Raw genomic sequence first — 25462 nt, forward strand, 5'->3', positions numbered from 1 at the left:
CTAAAAGTAGCACTCATGGCATCAGAATTGCCAAAGCCACACTGGTGTCCATGACCTAGTAGCATTTAAGGAATTGTATCCCACCCCCACCCAAAGCCCATCCAGTGTTACTGATCTAATAGGACTCTCCCTAGTAGTCTCCTTGCAAAAGTCACATTCAAACATAAAGGAGGATGACGAAGGAGTGAAAGAAATGGGTGCCCTCCTTTTTTAATACACAGTTTTAAGTGACAATGACAGTTAGTGACCACTTACAGGAAACAGGAGTCAGCTATTATTTTGTTTCCCCAAATCTTAGATTTCAGATGAATTTCTTGAAGATACAGGAAATTCATCCCACATTTTAAAAACTCCTTTGGTCATTTAGGCATAATACACCAGTTTGGCTTTTGGAGAGTATCCACCCATTGGATGAGTGAAGAGCTCTGTAACATATGCTCCTAACTTAACATTTCCCATCAGTCCCCATATAAACCATAATAGTAATCACCACAATAATAATAAACATCAAGGTCTAAAACCCATTATAAATAATGCTCCTGAAGGGAATTGGAAGGCCCCCTGAATTATCTCATTGTTCATCATTCTCCAAAAAGATCCAAACCCTACAAAATGAAATAATGTAAAATTCCAAAATTGAGTTTGTTTCAGACAAAAGAATGTTTGGTATCACCAAATAAAGGAATAAAGGACAAAAGATCAATGCCCAAGATGCTTGAGATAATGGTCAAGTACACCCTAGGAAGAATTGGGTGGAGAAAGAAATTATGGTATTTAGGGGCAAAAGCTGGCAAGATAGATACTAAGGCATTAAGACAATTTGGATAGCAATGGGGGAAAGAATGTCAGGTTTCACTCACCAGTGAACTGAGATATACATTTAAAAGACAAGGAAGGCTTTATAGAACCAAAGAACTTAGAGCGAGCTTGCCTTCTCTCTGTGAATAGCTGAGCCCACACAGAAAGATGATGCTTAAATCCTTAAGATATAGAAAGCCATATCTCTGGAAATAACTTGAAGAAAAAGATGAAATATGTAACTGGCCAATACACCCCTATACCTATTATGCATTGGAAATATTTCAGAAGATCATACACTTGGCTCTAAGGGACAGGAGCACAGGGAGAGGTACGAAGTAGGTGCTTTAATGAGTGCTCGTTGAATCCATGATGTCTACATAGGTCTTTCTTTCTTTGAAAAACATTAAATAAGGCTAATATATTTTATCTAAGTCATTTTGAAAGTTTCATTATATGCAGTGGGCAAATGTAGATTTACAGTTGTGTGCAAGCAAATCACAGTTTATCCTTGCATTGCTATTTATTCTTGTATTATCTAGTTGTACAACTGTAAACCTACTTTTGCCCATCCCTGTATAGCTTTTACTAGCTACTCTGCCTGCTTTTCTAGTCCCCAGACTGAATATACTATATACTATGTAGGGAAGAACATAAAAGAGAGTGTACTTGGGCAGAGATCTTTTAAACTAGCTAATTTTAAATTGTACCCTTCAATTTTGAATAATTGGTTTTCCTATTAAATGTGGGTTACATGAGATTTAATAGCAGTTGAAGTTTGGGGGAATTTTCTCCTTGAAAAATAAGCAGACTTTCAAAGTGGAAAGATTTATTTGTATTGAAATGTATTTAGCAGGTGATTTGTACTTAAATTCTTCCAGAATGCACCTACACCCGAAGCGCAAGCCAAATTCACAAGAATCCTGAAAATTCAGCGAAGAAACTTGGAGTGAACCAAGTGTACCCTGAGTTGGGTAATGGTTTTTTGAGATCAATGAATGGCAGAAAAAAATAATTCTATAATAAATAATTTGACATCCAATCTTAGCTTCTCTTTGAGAGGATGTCTGCCTTTAATATTACCTAAAATCTGTACATTAGGACAGAATTTTCCCTACATTTCAACTGACTAGATAGCAATGTTCATCATCTCATTAAATTCAGGTCTAAGATGGATATAGCCATCACCTTTACAACAGCAAGCTGTGTGGACATTGGGAGAAAATGGACCACATCATGTGGGTACTTTGAAGCAAGAACAGATGTTCTCCGAAGAAACAAATTTGCCTTTTTTATGTTTTTATCCTATTTATTCCACATGCAAATATTTTGATAGGAAAGAAGAAAGTAAAGGAAGATGTGGGAAATATTGGCTATAGAGGCAGAACTGTTACAAATGCAGGCCCTCCATAGACAGCCATCTGTTCCGTAGGTGATTTTTGCACACCACTTAAAGTTTATGATTGGAGACAAGATGAAAGGAAGCAATACTAACACATGCAGTCAGTTTAGGACATTGCCACATTAGTGCCATATTAGCCACTGAGATGTAAAACCAGCCTCACTCAGTCCAGTGCGTTTTAAATGCTGCTGACATTTTGCTGGGACTTCCACTCTTCTTGGTGTCCTTGAAACAGCTATTAAGGTCAGATTCAAACACAAAATATTTAACTGTCCATTTTGACTCCTGGAGTTTAGGATGTGAAAAAGCCACTGAGACCTCACATGACCTACTGCCTGGTTACACTGGACACCTCCACCCCCAATATTCTTACTCTTGGAGTAGAAAAAATGGTTCACAGTCATCTCCTTAAAATGCCAGGGAAATGAGTATTATTCAATATTCCCTTCCAAGCAATAAATACAGATCTCAGAGAGCTTCTGGAAAACGTTTAGCCCCAGAAAGTGGAGGGTCAATGGCATTTATCTTTAATTGAGCTGGAAGATCACTTCCTCCTACAAGATGGAAAGTGATGTTGAAACTCAGCTGGAAATGTAGGCATACAGAGGGGAAGAGAAAACCTAATGTGGAGCCTAAGAATAACATGAGATTAATAAAGTGATGCATGAGCCGACCCCAGCTGTAAGCTGAAACACACAAACCCTTAGGATTTAAAAGCAGGAGGATCTAGTCTGGGAAAAAACTTCTCTGGAAGATTCTAGCACACAGCCAGTCAAGCAGCATCAGTAAAATAACAAATGTAAAAAGTCTCTCGGGGAAAAAAAAAACAGTTCTCCCTTGTAAGTCAAAGATGGTCCAGCTAAGAAGGAGAAACTATTTAAGTGGGAATTTGGTGGGAACTTAAAGCAGCAACAACAAAACTCAAAGTCATCAGTTGCCACGTGTTGCCTTTTTTCTTTTTAGTGGCTCAGAGAAGTATGATCTGTAATTAGGTACATATTGGATGCATGTTTCCTCCTTTCATAGCTTAAGTAGTAAATATTGATCACAAAAAAACAACAACCAAACAACCCTTTGATTCCCTTTTAGGCTGCTTAGATCCTCAATGTTTGATCTAAATCCATAAACTAGTAAGTTACCTGACACCCTGTAAGTGAATTTCCCTGTGACTGCAGCAAAGAAACAAAATCACAGGTGAGGATTAGCAGGGTGCAGAAATCTGTCGGGGAGTTGAATTGTTCATTATTGTAGAACAAAGAGCCTTTAATGAATCCTTTGTGTAATATTTCCCAAATCCCCACCCTTGATCTAGTCTTCCTGCAAACCCACTTAGCATCATCTCTTTCAGTTAAGACTTGTCTCATAGAAGTTGTCTAATTCACTGATGAACGGGAGGAAGAGAATGAGACATCCTGGATGAGGTACACAGACTAGATTGCTTAAATCATCACACAGGAACCCTACAAATAGCCTATTTAGTAAGTCAGAACTAATAATAAAATCTAAATGAAAAAATAGGAGAAAAGCACTCTTTGAGAGAGACATCACTGCTGATCGCTTGGAGGAAGATGACATGCAGATATTGGCAGATCATTCCCTGTTTCATCAGATAGGGAATGGGAGAATGTGGGGGGAATCTATATTGGAGCATTCTTAAAGGTACATACCTTCACAAGGTGGACTTTGAATTTTAATTATTTTAAAATTATATTTTTAGCAGGTTGTTCATAGTACATAAATTTTTTATTCCCCCCAGGAGCAATATAACAAGCAAAACTACAAGATACTCCCAATATGCATAAATTTGTCAATATATTTCTAAAACCTAACCCAGATGGTTTTGCTCATATGCAGGAAGTAGATATTCCTTCCCTATGCCACAAAGTGCTGTTTCCAAAAGTGAGTGGGTCACATTTGGGGACTTTCTGTGCTTGGTGTGAGGGGGCCAGGAAAGAAGAGGGCAGTAACTGTACCAGATCACTTTGCTTTACCTAAAAAATATTTCTTTTGGTATAAGCAGAAAAACAGGAACAATAACTTGATTTCCCTTGGAACTATGTTGCACATGAATCAAAATATCTATAATGCATAAAAAATATTAAAATATTTCCCTTGGAAAGGTATAATGAGTATACATCTAAATGATATGGTATATAAATACAACAGATGTCTGTGATAGGTTTAAAGAACACCAAGATTATTTAAAAAGAGGAAACTTACCTTCATCTCCACCAGTACCTTAGGTTAGGCTAGCTGAGCTGTGGCTATAGCACCATTTATTGTATCAGTCTTCCCACCCAAGAGAAAGGGCTAGCATGTGAAAGTGGGGGTGAAGAGGAGAAAGAATGGGACCAAAGAATAAGGAGGGTAACAGTGAAATAGGAAATAAACATTGTATTTTCTGTCCAAAAAAAAAAAAAAAATCAGGTTCAGAGAGGTAGAGGTACTTATTGTGTTTTTATAAACTTTTTTTTTTTCACTAAAGGCATCAATTTTCTTTGAAAAACTCTTAAATCATATTTAGTTAAAAAGCCAGTTTGGCAAAATATTTCATTTTCATTTCCAGTGGAGTTCTCAAGTCTCAGGAAATGCTGTCATACCTCCTGCCATGGCTGTGAAAGGTGCAAGGAACTTTCTGGAATCCTTATATTCATAAGCCTCCCTGTGAGGTGTGTGAGAAAGACAGGTGACCCAGTTACATAACCTGAGTACATGCAGCCTCCTCCTGGAGGACCTGTTTCTGTAAAACCCACTAAAAACACCACCAGTATTTATCAGGCTGGAATAATTCAATGTACCATGGAGTCTGCCACCTAGAACATGTTCAACCATGGGTTGTCCTTTTCCCTGTGGTTCATCCTCTACTCTGCCCTTCCAGGTGCTACTAGGTCCTGTTAAACTTTAGCAGTGTATCCCAGAGTCAATATAACTAACAAATGTTAACTGAGCATTGGCATGGGACCAGGCACCATTCTAGTGTGGAAGATGAAGACTAGATCCCTCCCTTACATAGTTTAGTTTAGTTTGAGATGGGAGAGGAAGAAGGGCAAGACAGAAGTAAAAGAACATTGGGCTAATTTCAGGTGGGGTTGATTACTATGAAGAAAATAAAATAGGGTAACATGATGAAAAGTCATTGACGTGGGAGTAGGGGATGGCTACTTCATGGAATATTTCAGAAAGGCCTCTCTGAGGGGACTTCTCTTGTCTTTATCTGACTTCTTGGTTGAATGGAGAGCTATTAAGTGAGGTGGTCAGAGGAGGCTTCTCTGAAGAGGTACATTTGAGAAGGAGCAAGGCATTGGAATGGGAAGAACAAGCACAGAAGCCCAGGATGAGGTTGGCAAGGCAGAGGGACAGCAAGAAGCCCACCCTCTTGGGAACCCAGGGGAGACAGTGTGGTAGGAGAAGAGGAGGAGGAAGAGGAGGAGGAAGAGGCAGAGGCAGATTCGATGAGGCCCAAGGCCATGTGATACAGGAACCAAAAGCTGTTCTAAATGCAACTGGAAGCCACAGGAGGTTGTATGTAAGGGGATCACATGATTTAATTTAAGTTTTAAAGGTTATTGTGGCTGTTACAAATGCATTGAACTCTAAAGAAAGGTCAAGTATGCCCTAGCTGGTTTGGTTCAGTGGATAGAGCGTTGGCCTGTGGACTGAAGGATCTCAGGTTTGCTTCCAGTCAAGGGCACATGCCTAGGTTGTGGGCTCTATCCCCAGTAGGGGGCACGCAGGAGGCAGCCAATCAATGATTCTCTCTCATCATTGATGTTTCTATCTCTCTCTCCCTCTCCAAGGTGCAAATAAATTTCCTCTCTAAAATCAATAAAATAGATATTTAAAAAAGAAAGGCCAAGAATGGAAACAAGGAGATATTCTACAATGCTGATAAAAACAAGAAATGAAAGTACTGGGGAGGTAGCAGCAGAAATGGAGGTGTGAGATTGGGGATGTATTTTAGAGGTGGGGTCAGCAGAGCTTGAGGTTGGTTTGGGAGGTAGAGTGGGAATGGGAACAGGAAAGAAGGGGTCAGTGGTGATTTTCAGGTTTGGTCTGAGAACTCCAGTGGATGGAGGCACCCTCAACTGAGCAGGGAAAAATCCCAGAAAAAGTAAGATGTGATCTGTCCTTTTAGTCAGGGGGGATAAGTTATTTGCATCTTTCCCACCTAGTAGCAGTCACACTCAGTACCATCTCCTAGCAGCTTCCTACTGCTGAGAAGTGTGAATCAAAATTCACTGCTTGCATGATTTTCTTAGTGCAGTATTAATTTGCACCTTGGACGACCACTGCCCATGAATAACTCAAGATTTTTGATTCCTGTTGTTTTTCTTTCCCTTTTGCCTCCCTTCCTTCCTCTCTCCCTTCCTTCTTTCCTTCTTTCCTTCTTCCCTTCCCTCCTCCCTCCTTTTTTCTTTTTCTTTTTTTGCCTGATTTCAGTTATGTCCTCTAGTCTATACCTTGAGACTCGAACAAGATGTGCCCCTAACATTACAAAGTGAACCCTGGCAGCCCAATCAATAGAATCTCTAAATTGTGTTCACTGTGTAAAATTGAGATTGGAGCACCTCAATTTTGAAATGGGCTGAATACGGGACAGATATATCTTCAAAGGAACAAATGACTCCACAAAAGATGGGAAAGAATCTTGCCCCCAATTTGCTGCCAAATCTCTACCTTAAGTCATAAATTTTGAGTATTGCTTAAGAGTGGTAAGCTCAGGACAACCTCAAGATTTCTTGTGATAATCTCTCTCCATGAAGCCACTTTCCTGGAGATGAGAGCAATTTGCTCAGTGAGAGACAAAAAGTTGCTTTTGTGAATACTGATTCTACTCTCCTTTAAAAAAAAAAACTTCCTAAAACACACAAGCACTTTTCCCACCATTGTCATAATATAATTAATACAAATTAGTCTTCTTTTGATGATTTTAAATGTTATTGTGCACAGGATCTTTCTGACTATGTGATCTTATTGTTTAGCACTAAATACAGGGATTGGGAAGTTGACAGAGAGTGAAGGACAGAGATTTTAATTTGCTCCTCCTGACACATTTCCAATTTAATTCTGTTTCCTTGTGAACTTACCAGTTTCCAATAAAAAGCAGAATTAAAAAATGTCCAATTATGAATTAAAAGGTCTAGTTAATTAATCCTAATAATATTTTGCTTTAAATAGGAACTAGGAGAGGCATAATACATTTTTCATTAGTTTTCTTTCATATGGTTTCATAATTGCTCTTCCTCCATCTATCCCTTCTCAGCCTGGAAGCATACACCTCTTGTCATTCAGCTATAATTTTATTTTGTAAACAATCACTCTGTTACCTGTCTCTCAGATTTCTTTTTAATATCCTTTGTCCCCACCTCCATGCCCTTAGAAGGAGAAGAACATGGTACTTTGTGATCCCCAACAACTAAGCAGAAGGCCTTACACCAAGCAGGTGCTCAACATAATTAGAACAAAAAAACAAACACTAGTAAGTGAAGAGCCTAGCTGGTGTTGCTCAGTGGTTGAGCATTAACCTTTGAAAAGGTCACAGTTCGATTTCTGGTCAGGGCACATGGCCAGGTTGCAGGCTCAATCCCTAACGTGGGGCATGCAGGAGGCAGATAGTCAATGAATCTCTCTCATCATTGATGTTTCTGTCTCTCTTTCCCTCTCCCTTCTCTCTGAAATCAATAACAATATATTTAAAAAATAAAAAAAACACTAGTGAGTGAATAAGTAGAACTGAATGAATTAAATAACAATTAGTAAAATTGTTAGGGAAAGAGAAGAAATGGAAGGGGAGCAGAAGAGAATTGAAAATTTATTTTAGCAAAAACATGTATTAGAGCAATTTGGGAAGGTTTTCAGTAGAGTCGTGAATACATATAATTGAATTAATAAGTCAATGGGTAGAATTGGATAAAAAAATAAATTGCAGAGTAAATTCACTGAAGGTAGAAGAAGTAAGGGGAGCAGGAGAGACCTGCCCATTGCACATTGGTAGCTGAGCGAATTAAGAACTCATTCATTGCAGAGCTAAAAGACACTAGGCAGCAGCTCTAAATAAAATAACGACACTACTTTTCACTTTACATATATTTTTCCCAGCCAGAAAATAAATACAGCTTTCTGAGTAACTGTTATGAGGATGAAAGTAACTTTTATTAAGAGATGCCTATATGATCTTACTTAGTTTTGTAATGTGAAGTTGACATAGTTTCCCCAGCTTCACAAATGCAGAGGCGAAGCCAAGCTCCACACAGTTCAAGGTCACACATCCATGGGACTCAGCACTCTGTCTATCTGTCTATTTGTTCTCACAGCTTTGTCATGGTCACACCCCTGGGTTGTCCCAGTCTAGACATTTGAGGAGGAATAAGGTGAAGCCAGGTAAGGGACATGGAGGAAAAGGGAGAATACTGCTCGGTGTGAAACAGAAAATCTCATTGGCAGGAGGAAGGTAATAAAAAGTATGATCTGATTTAACCTTTTAAATTTATTTTCAAGACTAGGGCCAAGTCCTCACATATAGAACATGCTAATAAATCCAGACAAGGTTAAAAGTTTATATCGGAAATGAAAGTTGAAGGTAAATCAAGCACGCTGGTATGCACTTGCAGCAGACACTTTTGGTGTCCTGCATCACGTCCCCTCAGCCAACCTAAGATTTTAGCCAGTGAAGTGGCAGGCAGTTATTATAAGCTCATACAATCTAACAGTCCCCACCTCCAGCAAGGCCAGTTCTTGGGCCTTCTCTGAAGTCAGTGCTGCCTTTCTTGCCTAAATGCAAAAGCAAGCAAGTAGTGGGAAGGAGGAGAGGAGAGCTGTCAAACAATGGAAAGGCTGGAGCTAATGGATAGATAGTGCTCCAATCTTCTGCCATTTGAGATGACAATTCTTGGAGCCATTCATCACAACACCCTCTATCGCCCCCATGTCCACATGACCCGCAGCAGAAACCTTGACAATGGACATTCACGTTGGTGTCTTTTGCTTCACTGCTCATTTCTTCTGGTCCTTCACTCCCACTTTTAGGGAGCCCTCCCAAATAAACCACCTGATCCAGGTCCTTTTCTCAGGCTCTGTCCTCAAGGTAACATAGACCGAGATGACACTTACATAGCATTTGATCATTTCCTCCCCAGTAACTCAAACTTTACAGCACCCCTCTGAGGATAGGAAATACCAATTGTCCAGGATGCAATCCAGAAATGTTATGTGACTTTCCCAAGGTCACAAGGCTATTAAATAATGAAATTAAATCAAGAGTCCAGGCTTCCTAACATCACATACAGCTCTTCCCATTAACCTCTTGCTGCCTGAAGTTCATGAAATCCAAAGATTCCAGGGAAACATGATCTCCTATCACAAATAAGGCCAGAGTTAGCATTTGTGGTTATAAATTACCAAATATCAACTAAACTCTTGAGGTTGTGAGGAAGTAGCATAGGTCTCTGGGGGTAATTACCAGGCTCTCCACCATCAGGTCCGATGAGGACCCACAAGGGCTTTGGAGAAGAGGAGATCACCATCATTCTTAAGAGCTAAGGTCTATTCAAGACAAAAACCTATGAGATATGGCCTTCATACCCAAAGTCCCTTCAGGTTCCATGTTTGTAAATAATTACCATATCTCAGATGGAGGATTTTATTTGAAATATAATGACATGGTTTTAAAAGTATCCCAAAACAATGAGTTCTGTGCAAATGATTTTTCTAGAAAAATCCCCATGTTTGCAACACCTCCTTCTCCAAATAGAAAGTACTAAATCTAAGGTAAGAATGGCAAAGGAGTGATATTTGCAGCCAGTCTCCTTGGAATGACAATCACAAGGTCTATCGGCTTATGAGATTGATGGCATTAGCTGATTCCCCACTGTGGACAGAGGCAGATGCCACACAGAATGGTCCCCATCACCTGAATGGACCCTCTTATCCTCTTAACAACTGGTTTGTGCAATTGGGGGACCCAGAAGGATGGATTAGCGGATAAGCACCGTATTCTGATCTTAGTTCTCTAAGATGATCCTTCTCCCTCCTAAAATAATACATATGTAGTTTCAAAACATGAGAAATTACAGCTCATCATCTCTTTATGATACCCACAAAAATAAAACTTGCAAAACAAGCACATTGAGGAAAAAATTTAAACCAGAACATCAACAAAATAGATAAAAAATATTTTAAATAAAATAGATTTGTCTCCCCTTAAGTAAGACTTAAATGCAACTGACCCCTAATGTGTCAAATGTGGCCTTGGATAGGCATGTGAAGTGGGTACCTTGGTAGACACAACTAATTTCCATATGCTGTATTTACACCTTTGAGGAATGGTTTGGGTACAGAATGGTTGTGAACATCAGACTATTGACTGCTTTATCCATGAACCCTGAATTCCTGATTATCTGGGGCCATCAAGCAGAAGGAAACTGTTCCTACCATCCACTTCCAACTGTATAAAGGTAGAAGAGTTCAATTGGAAAGTTCAGTAACTGCTCTAAAGGCACTGTGGATGTTTCAGGGGATACAAAGATGAAAAAGACACACACAGTGTAATCAAAGACCTTATAGTCTACTGGGAGAGCTGAACAAATAAAAACCAATTGTGTGGGAGGAATGGGTACAGAGGGGTGCACTGGATACCCTGCTGCCGGGAGCTGGTCCATCCTTGCTGTTTCAAGGGACCTGGCATATATGGCATACTGTTCTTAATATGTTTGCTCACCTTCTTGGCACTATGTGTTTTAACCAAGGTCACCTCTCTGAGAAAGGTTGTTTCCCCAGGTAGGGATTTCCCCCTGAAGTTAGGGAGGGAATAAAACCCCTCAACTAAGTGCCAGGTGGGTAATTAATCACTTTAACTACGAACAATCATGCTTAAGCTACATAATCTTTACTTCCTAGAATGGAGATAAGAAATGTCCTAACCTTTGGAATAGAGATTGATAGGATTGAATCAACTGGTATAAATACAGATGTAACAAGACAGCAAGAGACAGAACTTAGAAGACAGAACCAAGAGGCACAGAACCTAGACCAGAACCTACACAGAACCTAGAGACAGAACATGGCAAAAGATTCTGGACAGAAACTGGCCTCAGAACCTAGAGACAGAGCCTAGTGAGAGAACATTTCAAAAGATCCTGGACTGAACCTGACTACAGAAATTGGCAAGAGAACCTGACTAGAACCTGGTGACTGAACCTGGCTGGAGAACCTAGTATAGAACCTGGCTGGAGAACCTAGCGAGGGAACATGGCTACAGAACCTGGCTGGAGAACCTGGAGAACCTAGCAAGAGAACATGGATACAGAACCTGGCTGGAGATCCTAACCAGAACTTTGCTGGAGATCCAGACCAGAACTTGGCTGGAGATCCTGGCTAGAGATCCTGGCTAGGCTGCTGATCAACTGAACGCTGTCTCCGTGTCATTCCTTCTTTGCCGACTCCGTCCACACCTTTGGGGACCCCTGGACTTGCTGGGGTTGGACCCCAGCACCCTGCTGGTAGGGTACTTACTCTACCTGAAAATCTGAATCATTAACTATCTTTTTCATATTTGTTCACCATGACCAGTATAAGGCAGAGACCAAGACCTTCATTTCTGTACCTTCTCAATTCCAAATAGTGATGCCCTTGGCATGCACAGTGGATTCTCAAAGTTGAAGAGTGAATACATAAACTTCTTCTTCTCATACAGGCACTAGACTGTTAGTTATAGGTAATATGTATATTTTACTTATCAGACAGCAGTCACCGAACACCATTCTGAGTCTTATCCATAGTAATTACTACATCAATACCACAAGGTTGCTGTGGTTGATTGCATTATTTTTTATACTATTTGCTATCCCTTTCTATCAGCCTTTTCCTTTGTAGGTCCATTATTTCTGAGGATTCTATTTCCTGTCCCATTATATGAGGCATTTTGTGTGGCTTGCTTCATAACCAAATAATTATGAGAGGAAGTGGCTTGGGCCACTTTGAAGATTTAGAAGTAGCCATTACATGGCTCCTCCAGCTCTCTTGTCCCTTTGCTACAAATACAAGATGTGGCAGGTTGGGACTGCTTCATCAGCCAACGTCCAGAAATGAGGAGAGCATGAAGCAGAGCTGCAGCAGAACCACAGTGGACAATAACATGAGTGGAAAATAAAGTTTTGGTCTTCAAAGTCACCGAGATTGCATGCAGACATCTGGCACTGCTGCATAACTGAATCCAACTGACTGATACATAGATCCTATTAATATCCACACTTTACAGTTGAGGAAACTGAGGCAGAAAAAAGTTAAGTCAATTTTCCAAGGTCACATAAGTAGTCATTGGTGGGATTTGAATCTGGGCAGTCTGGTTCCATTTTGCTCTTAACTACAACACTACACATTCTCCATCAGCCAAGGAATGAAACAAGGATGGCTAACATGAAAAGATTAATCCTCACAGTGAGATATTCTACCCATGCCCTATGGCGGGAAAATAAAACTATTAAATCAATGTACACAATGGGTATGCCTTTCATTTCTTGTGCATAAAAAAAAAAACACAAAGAAAGGCAAAGAAGAAAAATAAAGCATTATTTCACGGGAAAAGAGGAAAATAGAGAACAATCACAGGGGAATAACAGATTAAAAGAAATCACAATATTTGTTAAATTGCTCAGAGGTAAATCTTTCCTCTGGAAAAATAAAACTCAAGATTTTTATCTTTAAAATGCTGTTGGGACACAAAATGTATAAAAAGTGTTTAGAAGCATGTATTTTAGAAGCATGAAATTATGTTGTATTTTTCCCACTTTCATAAAATACACTTGGTTTGTGATCTATACAGGATGACAAGTGGCCCATCTCACCCAGAGGGGGGCCATTTATGTGCCTGGAACAGTCCGGCCATTATAACTTTTAGGTTTTTCAGAGCTGTTAAGAAGTAATCTTAGCCGATGGTTCTCACATTTTCAACTTGATAAGAAGCATCTGTAAAAATATTAAAAACTGAGATTCTCAGCATCCTAGACATTTTTGTCTTTCGCCAACTTTTATTTATCCCTTCAACTCCATTTTCCTATTTGACTTTTTTCCTAGGCTATCTCCTAGCATCTTTTAATTTTCCCAACCCTTTCTCTCCTCAGATATCTCTCCTAAGGGCACCATCATCCAATTCCTCAAGCCATTAAGCTGGCAGTCATCCTGGGTTCACCCTTCTCTCTCACCTTCTGCATCCAAACCACAGCCCAGCCAGGCAATTCTGTCTGCTAGGTATTGCTGAATGTATTCTCTCCATTGGATCCCATACTGCTGCACTGACCCCTGGCCTTCCTCCACTCTCATTTTAGGTATTGCTACAGTTGTGTTCTCAATCTCCCTATCTATCAACCTTTCACATTGTATTCAGAATTATTATATGTCAACAGAAACTTCTTCATGTCAGTTCCTATTAAAAACCCCGAAAACCACTAGGTGTCTAGGTACTATGAAAGTGTACAAAGACCTTGGGGATCTGGCCCCAGCATAAATTGTTATAACCTCCCCTTTCATAACACATATAATACCCCAACTACACCAAATTGTACCTGGGTATTTCATCAGTTTAACCCTCTGTACTCTTAGAGCCTAAATCAACTATTGGCCACATTGAAGTTCTTCCCACCAATTCCATTAACTTATGCTAACTCTATATTTCTTTCATCTGTAAGTAGAAAACAAGAATAGTAACCCATTTACAATGTTTTATGAGGATTAATCAAAGTAGTATGTGCAAAACATTTAATAGTGACTAATGCCTGGTACATACTAAGGGGACATTCCCAATTGTAACAATGTTGTATCTCTTTATCCCTACCATGCATGTGATTATGAAACCCATATTCAAGGGCCATAGCAAACAAATTTCAATATTATTGTATCACAGCAGATATCCATAAAATGACTCCATCACATCACAAAACAAATTGGAACATAACATCTACAAGCAAAGAGAAAGCTCCTTCTTCCTTCCTTCCTTCCTTCCTTCCTTCCTTCCTTCCTTCCTTCCTTCCTTCCTTCTTTTCCTTCTCTCTCTCTCTCTCTCTCTCTCTCTCTCTCTCTCTCTCTCTCTCTCTCTCTCTCTTTCTCCCTCCCTCTCTCTCTCTTCCCTCCACTCCCTCTCCATACAATTGTTTGAAGAAGAAACAGGGAGGAAGAAAGACCAAAAGACAGCTGTTTACAGACCACCTACTATGCACCAAGCACACTATTTTTTTATATCCAACTTAACTCTCAACAGCATAGTTATCTCATATCTATGCTGTATGGATTTCTCATCCTATTACATTAAAAAAAATTCTTAGGCTCAGAGTCTAAGCAATATATATGATGTCATTTAGGTTGAAAGTGGCAGAACCTAGGCTGATATCCATACATCTATGACTCCAAAAGCAGTGTTTTATCCATACACCTCAGCTTTTCCATTAGAGAAACATTTGTATTAGTCAGTACATTAGAACTCGAGATCAGTATCAGGGGCTGATAAATAAATATTGCTCATAGATCATTTAGATCTGTTTTTCATTTTTAAAAATAATATATTCTTATCACCAATTGTGTGACAAAGAGATGAGTTTAAAGACAACTTCTCAAAATACACATTTCTGTTTTTTATACATCATTGGTAATTTTCCATTCTGATATAGTTGGCAGATATTTAGGTACTAACCACTGTTGACAAAGTCATTTCAAATGCATAACTCAGAAGAATGGATTACTACTTTTCTTCGAACTGTCCATGTCTGACATGTGGACACCAGGATTTCTCCAGGTCTGAATCACTGGTTGTGGCTCCCATGGTGGGGTACAGGCTCAGTGGGAAAACAGGAAGAGTTAAGAGTCAGGGACAGGCCTGCTAAAGGTCACAAGGGAGACAGGAATGAGTCAGTGATTAGAATATTAGAGGTTGATGATTAGCTAGTTGATGAGGAAAGAGGAGAGGGTGTTTTGAGGAGAAGAATTAGGAGGGAAGTGGGAGAGCTTCGAAGGGTATGTATGGTGGTTCCATGCTTGAAGGAAGGAACTTTGTGGCTCATGTCCTACTGGAGTGACTCATCTTGGACAAACCCATGCATTGGCTCCAGAACTGCAGATGCTATATTGGCTCCTCCCTGCACTGACTATTCAGATGACCCTTGACCTTCAACCAAACATCAGTCCACTGGGCTGGAATACAACCTCACAGTTTTCGATACTCTCCCACCCAGAAGCAAGCTCTCTCAAGTTTCTAAGACTCTCAATGATGCTTCCTTTCTGCACCCCTTTTGCAAAACACTGAAATAGGACCCTGGTCCATTTCAGATGGTAACTGGACAGTGCCAGAGATGGCACAGGGGTTTTAAAGTGAAGGACCACTGGACACTTGTAGGGATGATGGAGTATAAAACAACTGCTAGCCTTTGTATTGAGAAGTAACATTTAATTCTCACAATACTGCAAAGTAATAAGCAATGTAATCCCATTTTATAGATGATGAAAATAATAAACAGGGATGTTAAATTATCTTGGCCAAAGGCAAATAACTAGTAAGTAGAACTGAAGCCAGCTTAATTTGAGTTTCAAGTCTTTGTTCTTACACTAAACTTTGTTCTTACACTAAACTGCTCCTGGAGAAATAATGGAGGACCAGACTGCTTCTGTGGGAGCAGGAGTGAAGGTTAGGGAGAGCAATCTGATAGAGGAACCAGATATGCTTCTTTGAACTGATACTTGGGTGGGGTAAGAATAGGGGTGGGTATTTTCAGTAGCTGAGAAATCTCAAGGATGCCATGGGTGAAGAAAATAAATCTCTGTGGGCTTGAATCATGTTGCTGGGAGAGGGGTCATTCTATCTGGGGTATTTGATTATTCTGTGAGGTTATATTGACTTGGACCTGACTGTAACACCTGTGGGAATTCATGTCCCCCAATTAGATTCAGGTGGATCACCTTTATATCACTCATTGATTTTGAGATGTTGCTGGCTGTGAACTCAATGTACTCAGAAACTGTGCCTACCTTTTCTATGTTTAGGTCAAAGCCTAGACATGGTACTTACTCAACGTACATTGACATGAATGTATATACTATATATGAATGTATATACATGCAGCTTCCAATGGTGAATTCAAATTTTGAATCAACCAACATGCTCAATGATGAAAATAGAAAAGAAATGTGGTTCTGTACTTATCACATTTAACTATCCTGTCACATGCTCCATAGATTCCTACAAACAGAATCCTGGCTACCGCTCATGCAATGTTGGAATCTGGCTCAGTTCCCTGAGGGTTAGTGGGAGGACAGGTGCTAACACACACTTGGCACACACCAGGTTATCATCACCTATTGTTATTATATATACAAATAAGAGGGTAATATGCTAATTGGTCATGACACCCTCACAGTCATAACCGGATATGCTAATTAGTCACAACCAGTATGCAACTTGACCATCACTCCAACACAATAAGAAAGGGATATGCTAATTAGCCCTGATATGCTAATTAGTCACAACCAGTATGCAAATTGACCATCACTCCAAGACACAAGATGGCTGCCCTCATGTGGTCAAAAATGGCCACCTCCATGTGGTCAAAGATGGCTGCCACAAGATGACCTGCAGGGGAGGGCAGTTGGGGATGACCAGGCCAACATGGGAGGGCAGTTAGGGGCAACCAGGCCTCAGGGGAGGGCAGCTGGGGGCGATCGGGCTGACAGGGGAACAGTTAGGCATTGATCAGGCTGGCAGGGGAGTGGTTAGGGGGTGATCAGGCTTGCAGGCAGACAGGCAGGCAGGGAGCCAGCAGTCCCAGATTGTGAGAGCAATGTCCAATTGCCCATTTAGGCCCTGTGGGATCAGACCTAAATGGGCAGTTGGACATCCCTCGAGGGGTCCCAGATTAGAGAGGGTGCAGGCTGAGCTGAGGGATTCCCCCACCCGGTGCATGAATTTCGTGTACCGGCCCTCTAGTCCTAACTAATAAAGAGGGAATATGCTAATTGACCCTCACACTGTTGCAAAGATTGCGGCGCCCACAGCCAATAAGGAGGGAATACGCTAATTGACAGCCACTCCCTCAAATATGGCAGCACCCACAGCCACAAGATGGCAGTGTCCAGTCCCCTCAGTCCCGCTGGGGCAGGAGGCGCACGGCAAGACCAGGCCCACTCCATGTGCCTGCCTCCGGAGTCCCGCAGTTCCCTCAGACCTCCAGCTGTCCGGGGCTGGTCCAAGGTGCAGGAAAGCCTCGGATGTCAGCTGCCCAGCCACCCAGGGCTGGCCCAAGGCTCAGGTAACCAGGGCCAGTCAAGGCTAGTTATGCCAGCAGTGGCAGCAGCAGAGGTGTGATGGGGCGTCACCTTCCCCTGATCTCCAGGTTGCCTCCCACTCCTGAGGGCTCCTGGACTAGGAGAGGTGGCAGGCCAGGCTGAGGGACCCCTTCTCCAGGTCATGAATTTTCATGCACCAGGCCTCTAGGTCATTTATAAAAAACATATTTAAGTGATATTTAAAAAAACAAGTAAGAGACCCTGGCCTGTTTGTCTCAGTGCTTAGAGTGTTGGTTTGCAGACCAAAATGGTCATGGGTTTGATTCCTGGTCAAGAGCACAGGGCATGTACCTCAGTTGCAGGTTTGATGCTGGCCCCAGTCAGGGCATGTGCCAGAAGCAACCAATCTATGTGTTTCTCTCAAGTTGATTTTTTTTTTTTTTACCTCTCCCACCCCCCTTCTCCTTCCCTTCCACTCTGTCTGAAAATCAAAGAAAAAAATATATCCTTGGGCCCTAACTGGTTTGGCTCAGTGGATAGAGCATCAGCCTGCGGACTGAAGGGTCCCAGGTTCGATTCCAATCAAGGGCATGTGCCTTGGTTGCGGGCACATCCCCACTGAGGGGTATACAGGAGGCAGCTGTTTGGTGTTTCTCTCTCATTGATGTTTCTGACTCTCCGTCTCTTTCCCTTCCTCTCTGTGAAAAATCAATAAAATATAATTTTTTTAAAATATCCTCAGGTGAGGATTAAAATAAATAAACAAACAAACAAACCAAGCAATACAAACAAACAGTACCTTGGGAATAAGTTCAAAAGAAGAAATCAGGAGAAAGAGAATCCCACGAGGACTGAATTTTAAAATAACAAGTGCAAAAATCTTCCTTACTCTAAGAACAAATATCCACCCTATGGTTGCACAGTAAGATTTATTTAGTTGTTAGTAAACATTTTAACTCAATTATCTCATCAAGTAATGCTTATTTATAACAAGTTAGGCTCTGGCTAGTGGCTGGGGATAAAGGGAAAATATATTAAGATCCCTGGATCAAAGGTACTTAGAGTCTAATGGAGGAGACAATCATGTACAAATGTAACACAGTGTTTCCAGTGCTCTAATAGTACTGTCTGTACTATAACTTGGGAACACAGTGAGAGGGAGAAGGTATTTGTGTACATGTGTGTGTCTGTGTGTGCCTTTTGGTCTGATTTTGGAATTAGGAAGATCGTGGTATTCACAAGAGACTTCTTAGAGAAAGAAAAGTTTGCATTTCTTAAAGGATGAGCAGGAACTAATGTTCCAGGTAGACCAGAGATGGAAGAACCTTCTATACCATGTGCAGAGTTGACACAGGTTGGAAAGTTCAAGGAATGGTGAGCAGTTCCATGTGGTAGGGAAGTGGAGGGGGTTTTTAGAAGAGGTAAGAGATGAGTCTAAAGAGAAAGCCAGGAGTAAATTATAAGAACCTTCATGCAATAAAGTACAAAATAAAACTTTAAATTTCATCTTCTAGACCAGGGGTGGGTAACATCCAGCCCATGGGTCATATAATCCCCATGAAATCATTTGGTCTGGCCCTGACAATGCATTAGGGGTGAGTTAATTAAATGTTTGACCAAATATAACAGGCTAATTTTTAGTTGATAATTTTGTATGGCACAAGAATGATGTTATAAATATACAAATGGCTCTTGGCAGCAAAAGGGTTCCCTATCCCTGCTCTAGACCAAAAAGAGGTCTTGGAATATCTTAAATAAGAGGCAATGTGTTTGCTGTATGAAGATCATTCAATTTTGTTAAATACAACAATAAAACAAATAGGATACATAAAACTCATACTATGTGTTAAGTATAGAGAGCAAGTGGGTAACCTCTGAGACCTTTTAAATATAAATAAAATAAATGGAACATATGTATTTTGAATAAGATAAAAAGAATGGAACACACAAAAAAGTTACTTGCCCAATAGGAAGGGATGGGAATAACTCATAAATCTTAAATATTTATAAAGCTCAGACCATTGATAACTGTCACCTCTCAGTTGGTCAACACATTGGTAACACCCATTCTGGTCTCTTATTTTCTCTGATTGAGGCATTCAGATAAAACATATACCTGGTCATCAGGGTACTTGATGAGCTAAAGCTGTGGCAGATCTATTCTCCCCTGTGTCTCTCCAGTGAAGCTAGTGTGTGATGGCTCCAGATGCCTCCCAGCTGCTGTATCCACTTTCTTAGCCTCAACTCTGCTCCCTGCAACCACCAAATCAGCAGAGAAGGCTGATATAGCAAAGAAAACAAGATATATGGACATTGTGTAACTGAGGATTAGGGTAGATTAGTCTTTCCATCCTGCTTGCACACTGTCCTAAGCGTAGTCATCAGCCACACTTTCCCCTTGCTTTTGGCTGCATGCTTTAAGTTGATTTAATGAACCATATGATTAAACACATAATTTGGCCTGTGAGCCTTTCTGTCCCATGACTTATAGGGCAGCCTGCCTGAGTGTACTTGGAGCATCAAGGTGATTTCCCACATGCCACAGGGACTGACATGATCAGATTACTATTTTAGAAAAATCGATTTAGCCTTCAAGCATAAAGCCTAGAAGGGGAGTGAAGGTGGAGGCAGAGAGACCAACTTCTTTGCCTTTATCACCCAAAGAAATACGATTCATAAAGAAAGGGTTGGACAAGAGCTAGATGCTCCAAGCACACAGAGGAGGAAATATACTAAAGAACTGAATTCTTTACTGTGAAATCTAAATAAACTCCACAAAGTCCATGCAAAAACTATATTGAGGTGGAAAATATCCTAATGTCAAATAAAGAAAGGCTGAGATTTCTCCACCTTCACCTGGGATTATCCATCTTTCCTGATGCATGGATGGTGTCAGGAGAGCTTGTGGAGATAATGACCACCACAATTACAACAGCGTTCCATAATCTCTCATCCTGGCCAGCAGGATGCCCCAAAGAAACTGAAACCAGCACAATCAAAACACCAGGTGAACAAAGCATCTGAATGATAATTCAAATGCCACACACTAAGTCCTAAGCCAGTAGAATACGAGAAGGAACACTGAATTTAGAGGAGCATTAGCAAGGCTTGGCTTCAGATTCCTGCTCCAGTACTTACTAGCTGTGGGACCTTGGACAAACACCTAAACCTCTCCCTACCTCAGTCTCTCCAAGTTTTGAACTAGTAAGAATAACAATCACTTTCATCAGGGGCTATGAGAGATCCATGAGATAACAGAAAACATGTCCTGCACAGACTCCCATGTTTCCCCTTTCCATGTCCATGCAGATTGATAAATGAATAACTAACAACTCATAAAATGGCTACTTCAACAGCCTACTTAAAGGCAGTCATAATGTAACTATAGTGTTCTTATTTCTTCAGTTTTTGATTTATACCAGTGGTTGGCAAACTGCGGCTCGCGAGCCACATGAGGCTCTTTGGCCCCTTGAGTGTGGCTCTTCCTAAGCCTTAGAAGTACCCTAATTAAGTTAATAACAATGTACCTACCTATATAGTTTAAGTTTAAAAAATGTGGCTCTCAAAAGAAATTTCAGTCCTTGTACTGTTGATATATGGCTCTGTTGACTAATGAGTTTGCCAACCACTGGTTTACACCAATGTTAAAAACATATCTCTTTAAGCATCCTGAGACTGCTAGTATGTTGCTAAGGAAACTTACCCAGAGATAAGCAACACTAGCATTGGGTCATTTGGATTTTAACCAGCGAAGCTTTGGAGAAATTCCAGCAAATTCTCCCCTCAAGGGATCATTGTTCAGTCCTGAGCTTTGGGATGTCTTAAGAAGCTTACACATTCCTATAACAGTAAACTCAACTTTAAGGTTACTGTGTGAAGCCAGTGTCATTGACAAGGCCCTGAGAGATGGAAAATTTCCCAGTGATACCTTCCATTCGAAGGTCAAGCATATCTCATAAAACATCCTTCTATTTTGAATTTTCTCTTACATTTCTTTTTTAAAAGCGTAGTTGCTCAACCTAACAAAAAGCATCCTATTATTGTTAAATTTTGAAAAGGAGAAGATGAATTTGGGAGGCTAAATTATATGATGTTCAATCCAGAAAGGTAATTTACCCAAACAGGAAAACTCAACAGCTCTATTTTTCTGCTATTATGAAGGAATATTTTACAAGATGAGTCCCCACAGTTTCAACAGAGATTCAATACCTAGGAACAAAGCATGTTTAACAGCTGAGGCATCATCTACAGCAAGGTAAGGTGGGCATACACCATTAATACACTGACTAAGTGTAGGTATCCCCAAAATGTTTGAGAGATTAATCCGTAAAATGGAGATGAGAGAACTCTACAAGTTTAGAAGGTGACTTGAAGATGATCCAGTCCAATCCTCCTATGTCTTCTATGAGTAACCAAAGGCACAAAATGTTTAGGGGATGTGGCCAAATTCTTAGAACTGGTAACCATGTGGGAAACTGGGACTCTGGGAAATCACTCCAGTGACCTCTCTATGAAGACACAAGGAATTCTTCAGGCTAACTGAGGCTGAGACTATGGGGATGTGTGCTGCTGAATATTATCTGCATTTCTCTTCTAATTTTTCTTTTAAATTCTGAGGTCTAATTGACATGTGATAAATTCCATGTGTTTAAGGTGGACAATTTGATGCTTTTTGACATATTAATAGACCCATGAAATCATCACCACAATGAAGGTAAAGAACATATCCATCACCCTGGAAGTGCCCTCACACCACTTTAAAATCCCATCCTCATGCCCCTCTTCAGGCAGCCAAAGACCTGTGTGTGTCCCTACAGATTAGTTTGCATTTTCTAGGTTTAAGTAAATGTTTCATCTGGCATCTTTCATTGTGAGCATAGTTCATTCCTGTGTTCTGATAAAAGCTTATTTATTAGAGAGGAGGTGAAGAATATTTGGCCTGAGGTTGTAGTTTGCTGCCTGCTGGTTGAGTTCTAGAACTCATGTGCTTAAGCAGTATGCTATGCCCCATCCAGTAGAGGTTATTGCAGGTAAAATAGGATTAATTTCTGGGAAATGGGAAATTTGGGGAAAGCATTGGTGTTTGTGAGCACTGGAGAGGGAAAGAAATGTGGGTTGAAAGTTAAAACTAAGATAGTTATTATCATATGCTAGAGGCCTGGTGCACAAATTTGTGCACCAGTGGGGTCCCTTGGCCTGGCCTGCAGGATCAGGCTGAAACATCCCAATCTCCAACATCCCCTGAGGGGTCTCAGATTGCAAGAGGGCACAGGCCAGGCTGAGGGACCCCACTGGTGAATGATGGGGCCAGGGAGGGACGCAGAAGGTTGGCCAGCTAGGGAGGGGCCTCGGGAGGGCTCCAGGGTGTGTCCAGCCTGTCCCATTCAGCCCGGACCTACCAGGCCCCAGGAGCAAGCTAACCTACTGGTTGGAGCATCTGCCCCCTGGTGGTCAGTGCACATCATAGGGAGCAATTGACCAGCCTTAGCATAATATTAGCATATTACACTTTGATTGGTTGAATGGACAACTGGACGACTGGACACTTAGTATATTAGGCTTTTATTATATAGGATAGAGTCTATACAATACTAAGGAATTGGACATTACTCTGTATATATTGGAAAACCATGGGAGAGGTCAGGTTTTCAAAAAGAGTAGAAGAGATCAACCAAAGGACTTGTAGGAGTACATATAAGCCAAACAAATGGACATGGACAACAGGGGGATAAGAGCATGAGCCGGGGGGGGGGGGTGTTGGGGGTTAATGAGGGGTAATGAGGACACACTTGTAATACCTTAACCAATAAAGAAATTAAATATTAAAAAAATAAATAAATTAATTAAATTAAATTAAGTCATTCAAAAAAAAAAGAGTATGGAGTGGATTCGATGATGAACAGAACTGACTACAGAAACTGCTGAATTTAGGAAAGAGGCAAATGATTTTTGAATTCAAAATACTCTATAGTAGAGAGAAACCAATAACAGGTATAAATAAAAGAGACAGCTAAGTGACAAGCTACATGCATGAGTTGGGTTTGGTGAAAGGGGTTACACAAAATAGATTACTTCCACATTTCTAGCCTGTTTACCTTGGTCTTGCCACTTATTTTATGTGGAACAAAGAGAGGAGAGCTGGATTTGGAAGAAACATGGATAAGCTCTATCTGAAACATCCTGAGTTTCAGGTATTTGTGTTGTACACAGGTTGAAATGACTAGTAGGTAATCAGAAATATGGGCTTAACATCCCAGGGCCAGGAGGAGCAGATTAGCACAGCATATATTTACTCAGAGACCCACAGCCCTTTGAGTAAAAAGAACCAGGTTTTCATTGATTACTGTCATCTACAAACTGCCACAATTCCCAGGGAAATGTGAGCTGTGCCTAATGATATCATGGAAGATATGGTTGTTATATTTCAAATTCTAGCCATAGTTCAGAGCCAGACATTGACAAAGCGTTGTTGTCTCAAAACTACAGTGACTGACTCAGCTTTCCCCTGTGCCGGAAGCCATCTGCTTAGACACTGGGGACCTTAAAATTCTTTAGGCCACTCTCTGGGTTCTCTTCACGCATGTTCTCTTTCCAGTCTAGGAAGCAACTGCGGAATGATAAATTTAGCAAGGTCTCTAGTCAGTGTTTTGATTGTTTTGGTTTCTTGTTCTCTGGTGCCCTCCTGTGTTCTGTTCTCAGATAACACCTCATTTACAAGACCCAGCTGAAGTCAGCTTAAATAACAGTGACTCTTCCTGTGACAGCATAAAAGACCAGACCATCACATCCCACAGGCTTCACTATGTTCCACAGACGTTTCCACGCCAATAGTAGGTGCTCTAAAACCGCTGAAAATAATCTCCAACATTGAGCAAATTGCTGTGAAGTAAATGCTCCAATGTTGTTTGTCAAATGACTGAAGGTCCATGAGTTACAGTTAAATAAGTAAGTCTATTGAGTGTTTTTGGCATATTCTGTTTAGCAAATGTATAGGGAATTGCCAAATTACTTCATTAAATTGTATTAAATGTGTACCTACTTTATAAACTACAAAAATAACTATGAAGGAAGAGTTTGACATTTTTTTTTTATTTGGGGAGTTCCTTCATTCACATATTTATTGACCTTGAATTATGAGCCACATTCCATTTTAAGTGCCTGGAAGTTGAAAAGAAAGACACAGTCCTTGCCCTTATGATACACACAGTCTAGTAAAAGAGACATAAAAGTGACCCCACCATTTTAGCACAACGTGGAACCTGCTACATTTATGAAGCGGGTGTCTTCGGATTACAAGGGAAGAACAGATAATTCAGATCATAATTGTTTTATGTCTCAGACTACAACCATTATAACTGCTTGTGGGCTATCTTTCTGGCCCCATGCCTAGATTTTGAGTCCCTACAGGACTCAGGCCAGGTCAGGTTATGTTGTATTTGTACAATCCAGCAACACCAAGAATTCTCACTAGCACATAGAAGGATTTTCAATTGATTGACTGAACTCCTCCTTATATTTGTTTCTATCTTATTTAACAATAAGAAAATCTAAGACTGGATGTAACATGTAAAAAAAAAAAAGAATACTCCTCAATTCTCCTAATTACTGGGAATATATAGGTAAGGTTATGAATTAAGAGCACACACTGTGTGTTTGCCTATCTTGGTCTTACATCACACCTAAATTGGTAAGTCCAAACACTATATCCCAGCCACATTTCACAAGTATCTCTATTGTTTTTCCTATTCTCAAGACCCTGTCTGCCTTCCAGCTGCCTTTCATCTGTATTTTCATAGCATTATTTTTGCTGTGGTTAAATATCTTGGAATATTTTATCCACTACCATCGACTCTGATTCTGTATTCATTACTTCAATAAAGCCATTTTTCTCCCTTATCCTTTGAGACTCTTCTATATCAAACACACAAAAAACAGACCACTTTCAACAGAGCCTGAGGATGAAATCTAAGGTGCCAAACTATTCTCTTCCTGAGGCTGGAG

General features: G+C 40.5%; 1 protein-coding gene across 1 annotated transcript in view; it reads right to left on the bottom strand.

Annotated features, from left to right (window-relative positions):
- The window catches only part of NRXN3 (neurexin 3), a 1138093-nt gene that overhangs the window by 850760 nt on the left and 261871 nt on the right, over positions 1-25462 (bottom strand). The window lies entirely within an intron of this gene.

Source organism: Myotis daubentonii, chromosome 1 (assembly GCF_963259705.1).
Source record: "Myotis daubentonii chromosome 1, mMyoDau2.1, whole genome shotgun sequence".
NCBI classification, from domain to species: Eukaryota; Metazoa; Chordata; class Mammalia; order Chiroptera; family Vespertilionidae; genus Myotis; species Myotis daubentonii.